The 19,077-nt window shown below is 44.4% G+C and overlaps 2 pseudogenes; both read left to right on the top strand.

Moving 5' to 3' along the window:
• The first annotated feature begins 5,395 nt into the window (after positions 1–5,395).
• Positions 5,396–6,256, top strand: LOC146398879 (mitochondrial import inner membrane translocase subunit Tim29 pseudogene; annotated as a pseudogene).
• A 1,514-nt stretch (positions 6,257–7,770) lies between these two features.
• Positions 7,771–19,077, top strand: part of LOC146398880 (sushi domain-containing protein 4-like) — a 60,198-nt pseudogene continuing 48,891 nt past the window's right edge.

The raw sequence follows: 19,077 nt of genomic DNA on the forward strand, positions 1-19,077 counted from the left end.
CTGGCATGTCAAGTAGTTCTATGTTATCAAGTCACCCACAGCCAGAACCATTGTGTTTTAAATACCAATATTAGAGAATTGACTCTTTGCCAAATAGGTTTTGCCTAATGTAATTTCTTTAATATTACCTCTTTCTGTCTCTTCTTCTTGTTGCTGATACCTTGTGACAGATACAATACCAGCTCACACCATTTCTGGAATGATAATATTAATGTGTGCACTCATTAAAGGAATAAATTGGGGTTCCCGATGTGGCTCAGTAGAAATTGAATCTGACTAGTATCCATGAGGACACGGGTTCTACCCCTGGCCTTGCTCAGTGAGTTAAGGATCTGGCATTGCCATAAGCTGTGGTGTCGGTGGCACTTGTAGCTCAGATCCAGTGTTGCTGTGGCTGTGGTGTAGGTTGGCAGCTGCAGCTCTGATTCTACCCCTAGCCTGGGAACGTCTATGTGCTGCAGGTGTGGCCCTAAAAAGAAAAAAAAAGTAGAAATAATAAAGAATAAGTTAAGATAGTAGTAAGAGCAAGGGGTTTTTGAGATGGTGGGGGAGGTTGAGGTGTGGTGTGTGTTGGCAGAAAGGAGATGGTCAAGGGGCCCCGAGTCATCAGCCTCTCAGGACCTTCCCAATGCTTTTTAGTTGGTGCTAATTTAACAAGCCCAGAGGATGAAACTTTTAGAATCTTTACAAATAGGAAATATTTTTTGGAAGATTATTCTCTCATCCAAGAGAATAGTTCCCTTTCTGGTATGAAGGCTTGTTGAGGAATAGAGATATTTTAGTGGTTAGGTGGTTGGAAAGAAACTTGGTCTGTATTGCTGGTGATGAGAAAAAGATAGATTTCAGCCTAAGGCAGCTGGAATTGGATGTTCACTTTTAGTGGGGTCAAGAGGGACTTACTCAAGTTTTCTGCCTGCTTCTCTCTCTGTTCTTTTACCCTTGAGGGCAATACACACTCTGCTCTCCAGGACTAATTCCATTTCATGGCACTGATACCTGGGGTTAGGTTGTGACCTCCTCAAGAGCATATTTTTAAATTTTTTATCTTTAGGGCCACACCTGTGGCACATGGAAGGTCCAAGGCTAGGGACTGAATCAGAACTGTAGCCACTGGGCTACAACACAGCCATAGCAACACAGGATCCAAACCACATCTGTGACCTACACCCCAGCTCATGGCAACGCTGGATCTGTAACCCACTGAGTGAGGCCAGGGATTGAACTCACATCCTCATGGATACTAGTTGGGTTCTTAACCCACTGGGCCACACCAGAACTCCTCAAAGTGTCTTCCATCACCAGAAATGCTCTGCAGATCCCCACTATGGTCAGTGGATGTCTCGTGTCTGACTGCCTGGATTCTTGAACATTCTGTGGACAAGAAAGTTTCCCCAGCCCCTTGATGCTGAGAAAGAGCATTGGGGGAACCATGAGGATCATTAACTATTTCGTCATTGCTATTGGCTCAGTCCTGTTTTAATGGATATGGGGTCTCAAGCGTATTTGCAGATCTTCTTTCCCTCAAAGAGACTGTGATGTCATGATGATTTGAGTCACAGACATGAACTAGGACAGAAAAAAGGAAAGTGGGACAATGTGGTCAGGGGTAGGAGCACCAGATTGTGAGTGGGAGTCCCAGGCTTTGGTTCCAGCTCTGTGATTAGCCATAGGACTGGCCGGACTCACATTTGACCTCTACAGGCCTCCACTTCCTCCACTGGGAGACAAAGAGGTCAGACCAGGGACCTCGAAGCTGGACTCCAATGGTGTGAGACAGGGGTGCTGTGGGAGGAACTGACAGGGGTTCTCTCAGGAGAGGTGGGGGGAGGCTTAGGGCTTGCTCTAAATTCCAGTTAAAATCAGCCAGTGTGGCTGTTTCAACTTCAGCAGGGGCTCCCTTTCCTCACTAGCCCCGGGACCCTCTCACTAAGTTAATGCATAAAAAATCAATTATGTGTATCTATATTCTGTTTCTTCCCCAAAAATATTCATATAGCAGTTTACAGAGAGACGGAAAGCCAGCTCTAGTTCTAAATTGATTTGGCTACATTTGATACACTCTTCCTTTCGAGGATATTACTTTTCAGTTATAATAAGCCAAAAGATCGCTTTTCACACCTCTTTCATTTTTATGATTCTTTGAAAAGACTTCTTATGTTGCTCACAGTAAAACTGGCTGGTGTGTTTCAGCAACCTCAGAAGTCATCAAAGCAGAAGTGTCAGGACCTCATAAGGAGACTGAGGCGTGTGCATTTCTCTGTGTGTGAAGACAGGGATTCTCAGCCCCACTGAGGACTAGTGCATATTCCAAGCCTACCTTTGACTCATTCCTGGGCTCATAAACACTGGGCAGGAAAATCAATGCCAGTGACGGGGAGGCCAGCACGTAGGAGGGTGACACATGCTGAGAATGCACCAGAGGGGACTTTAGCTGGGACTCCACACCAGGCTGCTCAGAACACAGGGCCCAGTCACTGCCCCACCCACCCACCCCACAACCCCCTCTGCCTCAGCCTGCTGCCTCAGTGCGCTTCTTACCTGAACTCAAGGGTCCAGAGAGAAATAGCATCCTCTTGAGTATGGGGACAGTCACTGTTTACATCACATTTTTTTTCTTTTTATGGCCACACCTGCAGCATAGGGAGGTTCCCAGGCTAGGGGTCAAATCAGAGCTACAGCTACCAGCCTACACCACAGCCACAGCAACACCAGATCTAAGCTGCATCTGTGAGCTACACCACACCTACACTGGCCAAGGATCAAACCCGCATCCTCATGTATCCTAGTTGGGTTTGTTAACCACTGAGCCACAAAGGGAACTCCCTCACATCATATTTATAAAGTGTTTGGATAAGCAATGAGGTCCTAATGTACAGCACAGGTAGCTATGTCCAATCTCTTCAGATAGAACATGATGGAAGATAGCATGAAAAAGAAAAGAATTTACATATAGGTATGACTGGATCACTTTGCTGTGCAACAGAAGTTGAACATTATCAATCAACTAAACTTTAATAAAAAATTAAAAAATATGGAGTGCCAACGTGGCTCAGTGGAAACGAATCTAACTAGCATCCATGAGGTTGTAGGTTTGATCCCTGGCCTCACTCAGAGGGTTAAGGATCCAGCATGGCCATGAGCTGTGGTGTAGGTTGAAGATGCGGCTTGGATCTGGCATTGGCGTGGCTGTGTCATAGGCCAGAGGCTACTGCTTAGATTTGACTCCTAGCCTGGGACCCTAGCAGGTGTGGCCCTGAAAAAAAGTTTTAAATATTTAATAGGTAAAAACAAGAAAAAAAAACCCTTTGCAATAATTGCTCAAGTACATATACCTAAAATATAAAGTGATTGGAAAGAGATTCAGGAATGAACAATATAAACATGTTAAAAAATGCATGAATTAGGAAGACTGTATTAGTCTGGGTTCCCCAGAGAAAACAAAACCAACAGGACATAGGCCACTTGCATGTGCTATAGGGAATGGGCCAACACAATTACAGAGGCCAGGCAGTCCGAGATCTCCAGCCTGGAGACCCAAGAGAGCCAAGGATGTCAGTCCGGTCAAAGTCCAAAGGCCTGAGGACCAGGAAAGCCGATGGTGTAAGTCCCTCCTGAGTCTGAAGGCAGGAGAAGATCAAAGTGCCCTCTCAAAGACAGGAGAGAGCAAGAATTCTTTCTACTTCCCTTTTAGAGTCAGGCAGTCCATCGACTGATTGGGTGAGGCTCACCACATTAGGGAGGGCAATCCACTTTACTCCATCTGCCCACTCCCAAGTACATCTCATCCAGGAACACCCCCACCAACACAGCCAGACTAAAGCTTTGACCAAATATCTTCCCATGTCCTAGTCCATGGGACACATAAAATGAACCATCATGTATACAGATGTTGCACTCTGCAGTGAACTTTGTGGGAACTGTTAGGGGATCCTGCTTGCAAGGGCTTATTAAAATGGAATGTTCCCTTTTCATTTTTTTAAATGATTTTTATTTTTTCCATTATAGTTCATTTACAATGTTCTGTCAATTTTCTACTATACAGCCAAGTGACCCAGTCACACATACATATATACATTCTTTTTCTCACATTATCATGCTCCATCATAAGTGACTAGATATACTTCCCAGTGCTGTACAGCAGGACCTCATTGCTTATCCATTCCAAGGGCAATAGTTTGCATCTATGAACCCCAGATTCCCAGTCCACCACCCTCCCTTCCCCTCCCCCTTTGAGAACTAGAAGTCTATTCTCCAAGTCCATGGTTTTCTTTTCTGTGGAAACGTTTATTTGTGCTGTATGTTAGATTCCAGATATAAGTGATATCATATGGTATTTGTCTTTCTCTGTCTGACTTACTTCACTTAGTATGAGAGTCTCTAGTTCCAACCATGTTGCTGCGAATGACATTATTTTGTTCTTTTTTTATGACTGAGTAGTATTCCATTGGTATATATACCACTTCTTCATTTATTCATCTCTTGATGGTTGTTTCCATGTCTTGGCGATTGCGAATGGTGCTGCAGTGAACATACAGTTGCATGTGTGTTTTTCAAGGAACGTTTTTTCTGGATATGTGCTGAAGAGTGGGATTGCTGGGTCCTATGGTAGTTCTATATTTAGTTTTCTGAGGTACTGCCATACTGTTTTCCATAGAGGTTGTATCAATTTATATTCCCACAGCAGTGTAAGAGGGTTCCCTTTTCTCCACACCATCTCTAGCATTTGTTACTTGTGAACTTATTAATGATGGCCATTCTGACTGGTGTGAGGTGGAATGTTCCCTTTCCCAGAAACATATTGGAAATAATTCTGGATAAATACATTTAGAATGGATAAGCAATGAGAGCAATGAGGTCCTGGTGTACAGCACAGGGATCTATATCCAGTCTCTTGAGATAGAACATGATAGAAGGTAATATGAGAATAAGAATGTGTGTGTATATATATATATGGCTGGGTCACTGTGCTGTACAGCAGAAATTGGCAGAAATAAGAAAAGAATTCTCTTTTCTCCAAGCCATGGCTACTAAGCTCTAAAGCATATGTAGAATTTGAAGAATTGGAGTGAAAGCAATTGAGAGGAGTTCCTGCTGTGGCTTAGAGAGTTAAGAACCTGACATAGTGTCTGTGAGGATGCGGGTTCAATCCCTGGACTCGCTCACTGCATTAACAATCTAGCGTTGCCACAAGCTATAGGGTCGGTGGCTCAGAACCATGGCCATGCCCTGGCCGTGGTGTGGGCTGGCAGCTGCAGCTGTGATTCAGCCCTTGGCCTGGGAACTTCCATATGCTCCAGGTATGGCCTAAAAAGCAAAAAGAAAGACAGCAATCAGCACCTCAGGACTCTGGTTCCTAGGATAAGAGTATTTGAGCAGGACTCCAAGCTGGAAGAGGATGGCGGCGGCTGCACTGAAGAGGTTTTTGTCCCAAAGCCCTGGGGAGGCGGGTGACGCTGAGGCCAGAAAGCCTGGCGTGTGGGCACTGTTGGGAGCCAGGACCTGTGTGCTGCTCCAAGACTATGCAGAGGCCTGAAGGGACGAGGCAGCGGCAGCGCAGGAGCATGGCCCAGGCAGGAAGCCCTGTACGTGGGGCTGCTGGGCGGTGCGGCAGCCTGCGGCGACCTAGCGCCAAGCGGGGCAACTTTTGAGGAGGCACTGCGGCTGCGCCAGGGCCTCTCCTGCTGCTGGCGCTTGCCACACGCAGCTGGGACTCCAAAGCATTTGTGCGGCGGCTGCTCTGGCTGCGGGGTCGCGGCTGCCTGTGCCACGTGAACATGGGCCTCTGCTCACTGGTGTACGAGGCACCCTTTGACGCCCAGTTCAGCCCTACCAGACCCGCTGCTGCTACCTGCATCCCCACTGGGCGGACTTCCCTGACCTGATCTTGGATGTGGGCTTCCTGGGCCACTGGTGGGTGCTGGGGATCCGGATGCACGACTGTGACATCAAGGATGACGAGTTCCTGCACCTGCCAGCACATCTGCGTGTTGTCGGGCCCCACCAGCTGCACTCAGAGGCCAAGGAGCGGCTCTTCCATGAGAAGTACAGGCCTGTAGTACTCACCGTGGATCAGGTGGAGCAGGCACTGTGGGAGGAGCAGGTCCTGCAGAAGCAGAAGAAGGACCAGCTCGCCCTGAGCCAAGCCAACCCACTGGCGCCCCTGGAAGTCGCTAGATGAAACCCTGCCAACCCAGGATTGTGTGGTTGGTGAGAATCAGCCTCAAATGTAGAGCGATGGAAATAAATTGTGTACGGTGATCTCTCCGTGGGTTTTCAAAAATTGAGGGCCTCTCTCTCGCCTGCTCCTTTTGAGTTGATGCTAATTCAGAGCCTCCTTGGTCTCAGAGTTGGGAAGAGCAGAGCAACATGCCTTGTAACACTTATCACTGCCGGAAGTAGGGAGGAGCCTTAGATGGAAATAAGCCTTTGCACTGGGCTTATTTCCCCCTCCCCCCCCTACTAAAGTATCACAATTGTTAGGTGACTCCCAAGCTCTCCTAAGAACTTTTAGATTTTCATTTTAAAATTTGAACTGAAATGTTTATCCCCTGTTTCCATGACTAGCATGTTTTTTAAAAAGTAATTTTAAAATAATTATGGTTTCAGAGGAGACTGGAAAAATAGGCATCCTGTGTATCTTCACCCAGCCTCCCCCAAATCATAACTTATGTAATCATTCCCAACCCAGGAAGTTAATATTGGTATGATTATTTGGATTTTATGACAAAACATTTTGCAAAAACAACCTCCCCCACCCCTATTTTTTAGGGCTACACCCATGACAGATGGAAGTCTCACAGTCTAGGGATTGCTGCAGCCACAGCAATGCAGGATCCAAGCAGCATCTTGTGATCTCTACTGCAGCTTGCTGCAATGCCAGATCCTTTAACCCACTGAGTGAAGCCAGGGATTGAACTCTCATCATCATGGATACCAGTTAGATTCTTAACCCATTGAGCCACAACAGGAACCCTCAAAACAACCTGCTTTGGAAGTTCCCATGTGGCACAGTGGGTTAATGATCTGGCATTGCCATAGCTGTGACACATAACATTGGTGTGGATTTGATCCTTGGCCAGGGACCTTCCAGATTCCACAGGTGTGGCCAGAAAAACCACTCAAAACCAAGCTGCTTTTACCATGCATGTACGGATACTGATGTTAAATGACTTGGAGGGACAAAGCATTTTCTGATCTGGAAATCAATACGGAATCATAGCTTCTGGTTATGTTTTACTTCAATAACCCTGAAAACACAGAATTCTATGGAAAGGATATGTTGGTATTCAGAGCTGGGTTATGGTAATCATACTTTTAAAACTAAAATACTAAAAGGAATGTCACTACCTCTGTCACCTATGTGACCTATAGCTAGTTAATAAACCAAGACATGAAATAACCAAAAAGAAAAAAGGAAAATAAAGTTTATTTGGGCAGTGCGCATTATTTTCCATCCTCTTCCCTAACACCTAAAGCAGCCCACCTCCTTAATGGATGTGTTATCTGATGGGGCTGATCATCCACATTACAGAAAGACATTAAGAGAACAGACCTACAGAAAAAGGACCTGTGCTGGGAGCTGATCCACCAGGGGGTGATTTGAAAAGTGGAGTCTGAGACCGTGGCAGGCCCTAGAAAATTACTACCTTGCTCAATGGGATTAGTTGTCCAAAAGGAAGAATATTTTCTTCTTGTACCATCCCATTTTCTGATTGCTCTCTTTTTACTGCTTGTTATTATTTCTCTCTTCTGAGCCAGGGGCTGGCCTCCATGGCTGGCAGCATCCTGATCATCAGTACTGTCCTGGGCACAGGAAGAGATCCAACGGCCAGCTATGGTGTTGTGAAAGCAGAGAAAGGGTTGGTTGCTCTTTTGAAAAGGAAGGGAGAGAGTAGGATGGACAGGAGTTGGGGGTTGATAGATGCAAACTATTACATTTACAATGGATAAGCAATGAGGTCCTACTGTACAGCACAGAGATCTTTATCCAGTTTCTTGAGATGAACATGATAGAAGATATTATGAGAATAAGAACATCTATCTATCTATCTATCTATGTATCTATGTATCTATGTATCTATGTATCTATCTATCTATCTATCTATCTATCTATCTATCTATCTATATGACTGGGTCACTGTGCTGTACAGCAGAAATTGGCAGAACTGAAAATCAGTTATACTTTAAAAAAATAAAAATTACAAAAAGAAAAGAAAAGAATAAGCAAAGAAGGAGTACAGATTTGGGCTTGTCAGGAAATTCTGCTGCTCTCCCATAGTCATTTCGATGACACTGTCATCATTTATTTATGAGAGCTGGAGGCAATTTTCTGATGGATTCAGGGCTGCATCTTCAGCACTTTCTTGAATGTCTGTCCTCCTCTGACAGAGAACATCTCTGGCTGGGGACAGAGAGATGTAACAAGAAGAGGGGTGGAGCCTGGGCCCCTGCAGTCAGCATGGCTCCTCTGTGAGCAGGGTGCAGCTGTCCAAGAGGTGCCTGTGTGCTGGTTGGAAAGGAACAGATGTCCTGGCCAAATCCTTAGCATCAACCTGCCTTGGGTGCTTCCCTGAGTGGAGAGGGAGGAGGAGGACTGGGTGTTTGAGGATATGGATTGGAAGGTTATAAAAATCTAAGAAACACAGTCTACTGAGGCTGAGAGAAGAGAGGAAGGTGAGAGGTCATTAGGAGAGAGTGTGTTTGTGATGGGGGAGAGTGTTCACACCCTCTTTGTCTGTGGCGCACATCAGCTTCTGGGAATATCAGAGCCATAGTTGTGAAGCTTTGTTGGGATGAGGTAGGAATGGTAGCCTGATGAGCCCAGCAGAGCATGTGGCGCCATCTACTCATCCACCCACCCACCCTTCAGCCATTCATCTTCTGTCCATCTGTTCATCCATCCACCCTCTTATCCTCTGTCCATCCATCTATTCTCCATCCATCCATCTATCCATCTATCATTTTTCCATCCATCTATCCATCCATCCATCCATCCACCCTCTTATCCTCTATCCATCCATCTATCCTCTATCCATCCACCCTCCTATCCTCCATCTATCCAGCCACTCACACACTTATCCTCTTATCCACCTATCTACTGATCCTCTGTCCATCCATCCACCCTCCTATCCTCTCTGCATCCATCCATATTTATTCATCCATCCATCCATCCATCTACATCCATCCATCCATCCTCTATCCATCCATCCACTCACCCACCCACTTATCTTCTATCCACCTACCCTTCCACCCACCTATCCTCTATCCATCCACCCAGCTGTCTCTCTATCCATCCATCCTTGAGATCCCACATTCTCAGATACTTGTCCTTGGGCAGGTGTGGGACCAGCTGCCTCAGAGTCAATGGGAGAGCTTTCTAAAATGTGGGGCTTCTGGGCCCCACCTCAGCTAGAGAGCCTGGACCAGTGGTTGTCCATGTACAAAGGTGTCCCTGTGCTCCTGAGGTGCAGCTGGAGGCCTGAGAAGCACTTATGATGAGCTTCCTGCCTCCTGCTTAGTCTATATCTGTCAGTTGTCTGTGTGGGTTCAAGAAAGATCATTCAAAAATACACATCTGACCCTGGTCATGTCTTTGTTCAAAGCTCTCAGTATTTGGCACAACCCCCACCCCGCCTCCTCATTGACTCCAAACCCTTAGCTCACACCTGCCCCCAGCCTGGCAGAGCTACCTCTTTCCTGAAAGGTGCTCAGCCCACTCCCATGCCCCCAACCTCTCCCCACAGTGCCTTCCGTCCCCCTGCCTGGCTGGTGTCTGCCCAGCTGTGAGGATTCACCTTCCAGAACCCTGTCCCCTCCTCTTACCCTTGGTTACCCTTCTGTGGCCACCCACTGCCTGATCAGTGTCCCCTGCCCAGTGCTGTTGGAACAGAGAGGCTCTGTTGGACATAGGGTGTATGTGTGACAGCTTTCTCCCACAGACTGCCTGAAGAGATCTGTGTGTTTCTGCTCATGCCCTGTCTAGGCTGGGGTGGATCAGAATGCATTTTCTGCTCATTCCACCTCAATACCATAATGCAAATACATTTGTAGGGGTCGCCCTGAGATGACCTGATTTGGAAAGAAATCCTTGACCTTCATAACTTGAAAGCAGCTGACACTCTCCAGTACCTTCCCTTGGAATACAAACATGAAGCCATCACTTAACAGATTGCCAGTGCTTTATTGCCCTCCCCCAGATGGGCATCCTTCACCCTCCATGGGGCTTGAATGCATTCTGTGCTGTTGGGCTGCTCATGGTGTGGCAGGCAGGTGACTGCAGGTAAGGGGGGGCCTGGGCAGTGTCTCCTTTGTCAAAGCATATTCTGTTTGATAAAACAGCAGACCCGCTCCCATTTAAAGGTGTAGGAGAGTCAGAGGTGTTCACTGTCTACTTCCCTGCTTCCCACCTTTGCTTTCCACCCAGTCTGTAGCCTGGTGTCCTCAGTGGACAGAGCACATTACAACTGCTGGACCTCCTGCCACCATGGTGTCACGTGCAGTGTGTGACTTGCAGTGCAGCAGTGCTGGCAGAATGTGGGGTCATGAGGTCAGCCGGGGAGAGTGGTGACTGAGCCCATGAACATTGGGGTGGGAAATCAACTGCCTTGCAAGCCCAGTGTGGTACAGGGGATCAGGTGTCTCATGAGCCCGGAATCTTGGCATCACCTGGAAACCAAGTAAATCTGCCATGAGCCCCAGGAATGCTGCCTCTGGGTCTGGACTGAGATTTTCTAAGGCAGCCATGTCCTGACCTGCTACCAGCAGCTGCACTGGGGGTGGGGTGGGTGGGCTCACCAACCATGTCCAGTTGGAGTCACGCATGTTTGTTCTTGGCATTTATTCAGTAAGGACTTGGTTGATTATATATTTTTTTGGCATTGGTCTTTTTAGAGCTGCACCCACAGCATATGGAGGTTCCCAGGCTAAGGGTCCAATTCAAGCTGTAGCCGCCAGCCTACACCACAGTCATAGCAATGTGGGATCCTTAACCCACTGAGTGAGGCAAGGGATCGAACCCATGTCCTCATGGATATTAGTCAGGCTAGTTAACCCCTGAGGCATGATGGGAACTCCTTGTTGGTTGATTTGTAAGAAAGTGGAGTAGAGGACTTGATGGTGTGCAGGGGCTTAAGGTTCTCTGGAATGCCTCCATCCTTTGCCTCGCATGGTACATTGGAGCCTTGTGCCCACAGTGGACCCCCTCCTTATCCTTGGCCTCCCCTGTCAGCTCTCGACATCCTCTTTGCTTCAAGATCACCTTAGAGTTCCCTAGTGGCACAGCAGGTTAGGGATCTGGCATTGTCACTGCTGTGGCTCAGGCTGCACCTGTGGCATGGTTTCAATCCTGGCCCAGGAACTTCCTTATGCTGCAGATGTGGTAAAAAAAAAAAAAAAATTGGACCAGGATGTCTCATACTCTAGTGCCCTCTTTACTGTCTCTGGCAGCCCTGTGCTCTCAAGTCCACCACATCTCAGCCAGACATGGATCTCCAAGCCAAGCTCAGGGCCCACCTCCACTGAATCCCACAAGCTGCATTCCATTGACCTCGTGGTCCCTACCATCCTGCTCCATGGCTCCACGCTGGGCTCCACACTTAGCTGGCCCTTGAGGGTCACCCCAGTAGGTCTCCCACTCCCTTTGCCAACTCTCTTTGTTCACTCATCAGACACCGAGGGAGCACATTCTGTGCAGGATTGTGATAGATTCTGTGGGTACAAAAGTAAAAAAGTCTGAGCACCAGTCCTGAGGGGCTCATAACCCAGAATGAGAGGTGGCCATTCTCCAAATGATTTTTTTTAAGTATAGTTGGTTTACAATGTTGTGCCAGTTTCTGCTGTACAGTAAAGTGACCCAGTCATTCTTTGACCCATACATTCTTTGTCTCATATTATCACCCATCATGTTCTATCCCAAGACACTGGATAAGTTCCCTGTTCTGTACAGCAGGACCTCATTGATTGTCCATCCTAAATTTAATAGTTTGCCTCTACTAACCCCAAACTCCCAGTCCCTCACACTCCCTCCTCCTCCCCCTTGGCAACCACAAGTCTGTTCTCTGTGCCTGTGAGTCTGTTTCTGTTTTGTAGATAGGTCCATTTGTGTTATATTTTATTTTATATCTGTGTGTGTGTATGCGTGTGTCTGTGTACACTATATTTTAGATTCTGCATGTAAGTGATAACATATGGTGTTTGTCTTTCTCTTTCTATCTTACTTCACTGAATATGAGAATCTCTAGTTGCATCCATGTTGTGCAAATGGCAATATTCTGTTCTTTTTTATGGCTGAGTAGTATTCCATTGTGTATATGTACCATATCATTATCCACTCACCTGTCAATGGACATTTAGGTTGTTTCCACGTCTTGGCTATTGTGAATAGTGCCACAATGAACATAGGGGTGCATGTGTCTTTTTGAATGAAAGTTTTATCTGGAAATGTGCTGAGGAGTAGGATTGCTGGGTCATATGGTAGTTCTATATTTAATTTTCTGAGGTACCTCCATACTGTTTTCCATAGTGGTTGTACCAATTTACACTCCCACCAACAATGCAAGAGGGTTCCCATCTTTCCACACCCTCTCCAGCATTTGTTATTTCTTAACTTATTAATGATGGCCATTCTGATTGGTGTGATGTGGTACCTCATTGTAGTTTTGATTGGCAATTCTCTAATAATTAGTGATGTTGAGCATTTTTTCATGTGCCTACTGGTCATCCATATAGGGCTGCGTTTGTGTTTCAGTGGTGGAGAAAGGAGTTGGGTGGGGGAGGGCAGGCTCAAGGAAGGCCCCTCAGAGGAGGAGGAACATGGACCAGGCCTGGCAGCTGGGGGTGAGGGCAGTGGGCAGCATACCTCCTCCCTCGCATGCCTTAGAGTGCTCTCAGCCACCTGTTGCTCCCAAGACACTCCTGCTGTCTCCCAGCCCAGCCATCACTCATGCCATCCCCCAGTACCTTCTTCTGCAAAGTTGGTTCTATCCTTGGCATCTTACCCATCTCCCCCTTTCCTAGTATTTCACCTTCCTTGGATCCCTTCTGCACTTTCTATTTTGGCCATGACGTTTCCTGTTTTGTACCTTTTGTCATTTACTTTCCCCATCTCCCTACTCCTAGGATTTCCTTGAAGGACTGATGGGGCCATGGAACTTCAATCACTTATGGGCCCTTGACTAAGCAAAGGGCAAAAAAAGCAGAGCAACTGAGTGCACTGGGATGTTTATGACCTTGGCTCTTTTGTTGGTGTAGTTGAGTGGCCCACAGAGTTAGAAAGTGGACAATGTCTGCCGTGGATACTGGAAGACCCTTGGCATCTGAGGAGAACACTCAGAGGCACTTTTTCTTCTCTCTGTCCATGTAGGGTTCGATGACCTTCAGGTGTGCACTGACCCAGGCATTCCCAAGAATGGCTTCAGGATGCCCAGCGGAGGGGTTTTCTTTGAAAGCTCTGTCACTCAGTTGCACTGCCAAGACAGATTCATGCTGAAGGGTTCTACAATGAGATTGTGTATGAAACACCTGAAATGAACCCTCGGCTGAGTCCCAAGTGATAAGCCCATGTGTGTGCAGGAAGGTAAAGTGCTCCCCCACCCCCACTCTACCACATGGAAGCCACTCACATGATGGGCATGTGGCCACTGGGGTACAGGGCTGGGTGCCAGACTGGCTGGTACCTTGGGATGCACTCTGCTTCAAAGCTGATCCTGCAGCCTGATGGAGGAGCCTGTGTGTGAGGTCAGGGCTGGGGCAGGGGAGAAATGCATCTGGACATTACAAATAATCATCCTCCTTCTCTGTCTCAATTATCATCTGATTTATCACCATTTTTGTCAATGCAAGAGAGCAACTCAGATAACATTGGGGCTATTTATTAGTGCACTGCCAACTCAGCACTTATGTTCCTCAATAAAATGTGCAGGAAATATATTGGCCCCAAACTGTGTCTAATGATATGGAAGATGCATGTGTTAGAGGAATAAATCAATTACACCTTATCAAGTTCTGTGTTAGACATGATTCATTTAAGGAAAGAAAGAACTGTGGCAAGTAATGATTGATTGATAAGGTATATGTTTATTTCTAGCAATTATTCCTAAATTTATTGGTCATGACAAAATATTCATTTACTTCTACTAATTATCTCTAAGTCTGTTGGTTGAAACAACTTTATATGTAGGTGTGTGTATCTATATGTGTGTGTATATATTTTGCTTGTTTGTGTTTACTCTTTGGATATACTTTTAGAGTTTAAAAGAAGTCACTGAGTTTAATTGCAATGCCAAATTGTTCATGACATATCTCTCATGATTGACAAGGCTGAAATAGGAAAAACTGTGAATCAGGAAATAATTCTAGCCCTGAACTGCCAATAGGCATAGAATTTATATTTCATCAATATCATTAGAAGGGGTTTCACTTTCTCTTAACACCATTATTGATTTGGAGGATGGAGCTTTTATAATAATGCTATGTGAACTCTTGTTCTGATTTAGTGTCTGTCTTCTTTATGACACTTTTAAGATAATTTGATTTGACATACATTTATCAAACATCAAATTTGCTCCTCCTTATGGAAATTATGAAGGATGGGTAATTTATGTGTTAACCCTTAAAGGACTTGATATCTTTGCTTTTATTTCCAAGGTATTTTTTACAGTCAAAATTTATACAAAGAATTTAGGTTTTTAAAAATAAATTTACTTTTTCCTCTTACATGCAGTCCAAGCAAGCTATTATTTCCTTAAGTTATAGAAACTAAAATTTTATTTCATTTGCATCTTAAAACTTACTTGCTGAAACCTATGAACCAAGGTACCCACCCAGTGCCTAAAAGACAGATAAGCTCAAAAACATCAGAGAACAAAGGAAACCAATGAGCTTCCTCACTATTGCCCAAGATGAGGGTCTTCTGTTTCTTTGTCATCCTAGGGGGGAAAAAAAGGCTTAGGCCTATTTAGGTAAGCATATTTCCACCTTTGTAGGTAACTATGTATTGCATAGCAATTCCAAAAAGGGGAGTGCAAAACCACCTGGGAGTAGAGGCTTCTCTTGTACTGGTCTGTCAGCACAATTCTTAACACTTGGCTCCAGATGTGTGGGGAAGGCAGTAGAGAGTCAGCTTTTTGGATTAAGCAAGGTGCTTCTGATCGATGGCACAGGCCTCCTCATTTCCAGTCACAATGTTGTGCTGGAAGCATCATTTTAGGAAGTTTGGAATAACAGGTATTGCCTTTCTCAGCATGATGGTATAATTATTTTGAATCAAAATGGTGATTTTGGAGTTCCTGCTGTGACTCAGCAGGTTAAGAACCTGACTACTCACATCCATGAGGATGCAGATTTGATCCCTGGCCTTGATCAATGAGTTAAGGATCCAGCATTGCTGTGAACTACAGTGTAGGTCGCAGATGCAGCTCAGATCTGGCATTGCTGTGGCTGTGGCTTAGATGGCAGCTCAGATTCAACCCCTTGGTGGGGACCTTCCATATGCTGCAAGTGCAGCCATAAAAAAGAAATAAAATGGTGACTTTGTTGGTCTTTGAAAAGTTTGTATAAAGACATTAATCTGTTACCCTTGCAGTGGAGAAAACCATCACAGTCTGAGCCTCTGGACGTGGCTCACAGGGGTGAGGGGAGGGTACTTGTCTACTCCACACGTGTTGTATAGTAGGGACAAAGCTAAATTCTTTTGTCCCCTGATTTATAAATTGTCTTTATTCCTTGATTAAGATTTATACTGGCCAAATGGTAAGGGCTGCTGAATTCATTTATTTCCCTTGTCAGGTAATTCTTGGAAGGCTAATGGATTTTTTTGGCATGGTGATAAGCCTGATAACAATAATAAATACTCACATCTTTATAGGTCACTAGAGTTTAAAAGTACAGTCAGATTCACTATCTCATTGAACCCTACAAGGCAAGTCCTATTGTCCTCATTTCCTGATTAGGAAACTGAGGCTCAGCGACATTCATCTTCTTTGTCCAAGTCACACAGCTGAGGAGTAAGCAGTGGATCTGTGACTAGTTCTCAGCCAGCACTTTTTCCTCTCCAGCATTAGGTCTGATTTTCTTCTTGGTGTCACAAAATCCCAATTGTCATCAGTTACACAACCCAGTGTTATGCCAAAAAGGATCATCAACATTCAGAGTTGAAGGGACTCCGTAATCAGATAATTCAGGCCCTTGTTTGCATTTAGTTTTTGTTTGATCAGTAGGGAAACTGAGTCTCAGAGAAGGTAAGAGCCTTCTCAGACTTAACTGGTGATTTAGGGACAAATCTGTTCTAGCTCAGGTCCTGTCAGTGTGACCTGGACTCCTTCCAGATTTCCCTGCTGTCAGGCAGTTCTGCCCGACACACGGATTTTATTATATTTTTACTTATTTATTTGTTTTTGTTTATGCCTGCAGCATACAGAAGGTTTCAGGCTAGGGATTGAACCCATGCCACAGCAGAGACAATGCTGGATCCTTACCCTACTGAGACTTCAGGGAACTTTGAGAGGTACAAATGTAAAAAAGAAAAAAGTTCATTTGCAATAAATGCTTTGACATTTTTCTTTTTATCACTGCAGCATATGGAATTTCCCAGGCTGGGGGACAAACCAGAGCTGTGGCTGCTGGCTACACCACAGCCACAGCCAAACTGGATCTGAGCCACATCTCGACCTATGTGCAGCTTGCAGTAATACCAGATCCTTAACCCACTGAGCCAGGCCTTGGATTGAACCCACATCCTCACAGAGACAACCTCAGATGCTTAACTCACTGAGCCACAGTGGGAACTCCCTTCAAATGCTTTGATAGCAGGAATGTGCTCTCCAGAAGCAAGGTGGTATTAAGGCAGATGATTTTTTGTGCATTCACACAGATTCCCTTTCTTCTCCTCCTCACTTTGCACTGCTACATGAACCAGCCCTCTCTCCCTTCACTCCATTCCAAATAGTTTATTCCAAGTAATCTCACTTATAAGAGTTTGGACTTACAAATATTAATTTCCTGGTACCCAAAGCCTGCAGCTTAAGAGGTGCCACTATTATTCCAAGCAACTTCTGTTAAGACTAGAATCTACATATCCCTAAGCAGGGGTGAGGATGCTTATGGTCCAGGGAGCAGGGACATGACCAGTATGATGGAGAGGGGACCATGTAGTTGGAAAAGGATTGAAATATTCCCTGTGTGCACAGGGCTGCTGACATAGTAAGTACAGTGAACAAAGCCACCATCTTGGGCTCTTCCTTTCCAAGATCACTCAACTAGTGTCCTGGGGGCCACTTTCTCTGGGAAAATACAACCCCTTCCCCGCATTTTGGAAGAAAAGGTATACGTAAAATTAGATTAACTCTGTGTAAATTCACTTGACAACAAAACCAGGATTAGGACCTGCATCCTGGAGTTTCCATTGTGGTGCAGCAGAAACAAATCCAACTAGGAACCATGAGGTTGTGGGTTTGATCTCTGGCCTTACTTAGTGGGTTAAGGATCCAGCATTCTCATGAGCTGTGGTGTAGGTTGCAGAGTTGGCTTGGATCTGGCATTGCTGTGGCTCTGGAGTAGGTTGGAAGAAATGGCTCTGATTCAACCCCTAGCCTGGGAACCTCCATATGCCTTGGGTGTGGCCCTAAAAAGACAAAAAAGACAAGAAAAAAAAAAAAAGACCTGCATCCTGACTCCTAGTTCAGTGCTCTTTCCATCATACTGATGTTGTGCAAAACAAGCTGCGGTCAGATTCACCTGGGGGACTTTTATTTATTTTTTTCAATTTTTTTTTCACATTTTAACAACATGAAGATTTTGTTATTATAAATTTCAAAACAAAATTGAGGAATTTCCACATAATATTTATAACCTTCAAAGTACAATATTAATACGTGTCCATTAGTTAGAAATAACAGCAGTATGTTAGGCTACAGAGTTTAGCATAAAACCAGTTTACAAATATGAAAAACAGTAATGGTTCAATATTCACCATTACACATGAATCCATTTCTTCCAGAAAAAAAATTTTAAAAAAATTAAAATTTCACTATGATGAAATATTAAAATAACACCCCAAACATGCCACAATCACTATTCACAAATAAAGTTAAAATGAAATATACAAAATTTCACTTAATACTGTCAAATAACAACAAACTACAAGATTTCCAGAACAGAAACGGTAGGGCCCCTGAATGTTTTACAGTGAATGTCAGGAAAAGGATTAAGTTATGACTTATTTTCATGATATATAAGCCAAAAATTTACATGACCATTTCAAAATATACCAATTAAGATTTATCATTTGTAAGATGCACTAAACAAACAGTCCTTAAAGGTGAACACAAATGCTTCATTAAAACACTGTAACAACACCAAGGTGTGTTTATGATGTTCAAAGATTCATAATTAAAACTGTAATATTTACTCTCTCTGGTAAACAGATAATACCCATAATGCTTTTCAAAAAATCCTCTAAGTCCTCATTGCTCTCTTTTGTATTTATCATGGCTCATTTCAAAGGCATATTACAGCTTTCAGCTGATTCCAAGTGAATATTATTAAAACACACACATACACACAGCTCCCAAATGAAATAACTTGTTCCCCAATGAAGTATCATCCTTTTGAATAAAAGAACTGTATTTAAAACAGTCAAAAACAAGACTTCTCATGTTCAACTAGAAGAGTTTAGTTTTAATTAAATTAAAGCACAATGTATCACCAAGTGTATTAGTATACAAATATCCAATAATAGGCAGTAAATATTTCTAAAATGAGGAAAGTTAAAAATAAATACTTTTGGTGACTTAATTTACTGGTGTCTAATGCGAGATTCCCAAAATATCAGGTATTCACTTGCTTGAGTCAACTTCTGAATCACATGGTTTCCTAAACATAAGGGTGCTTATCAATTTTTTAGCTACTCTATTTGCCAATGTTCAGAAAAAAACACATAGCATGATCTTAAGAGTGTTCAAGATGGCTCACTTATTTTACTGTTAAGCAAAGCTAAATTTACATTCCAGGAAACACTGCAGTTTAATTTTAAAAACAAACAAACAAAAAATGCAGCAGTAAAACACTTTGTGAGGAGAAACA

Source organism: Sus scrofa, chromosome 10 (genome assembly GCF_054392235.1).
Source record: "Sus scrofa isolate SSC_HxYL_T2T_F1_AM1 chromosome 10, Sscrofa_HxYL_maternal_Yorkshire_Landrace_v2.0, whole genome shotgun sequence".
Classification (NCBI taxonomy): Eukaryota; Metazoa; Chordata; class Mammalia; order Artiodactyla; family Suidae; genus Sus; species Sus scrofa.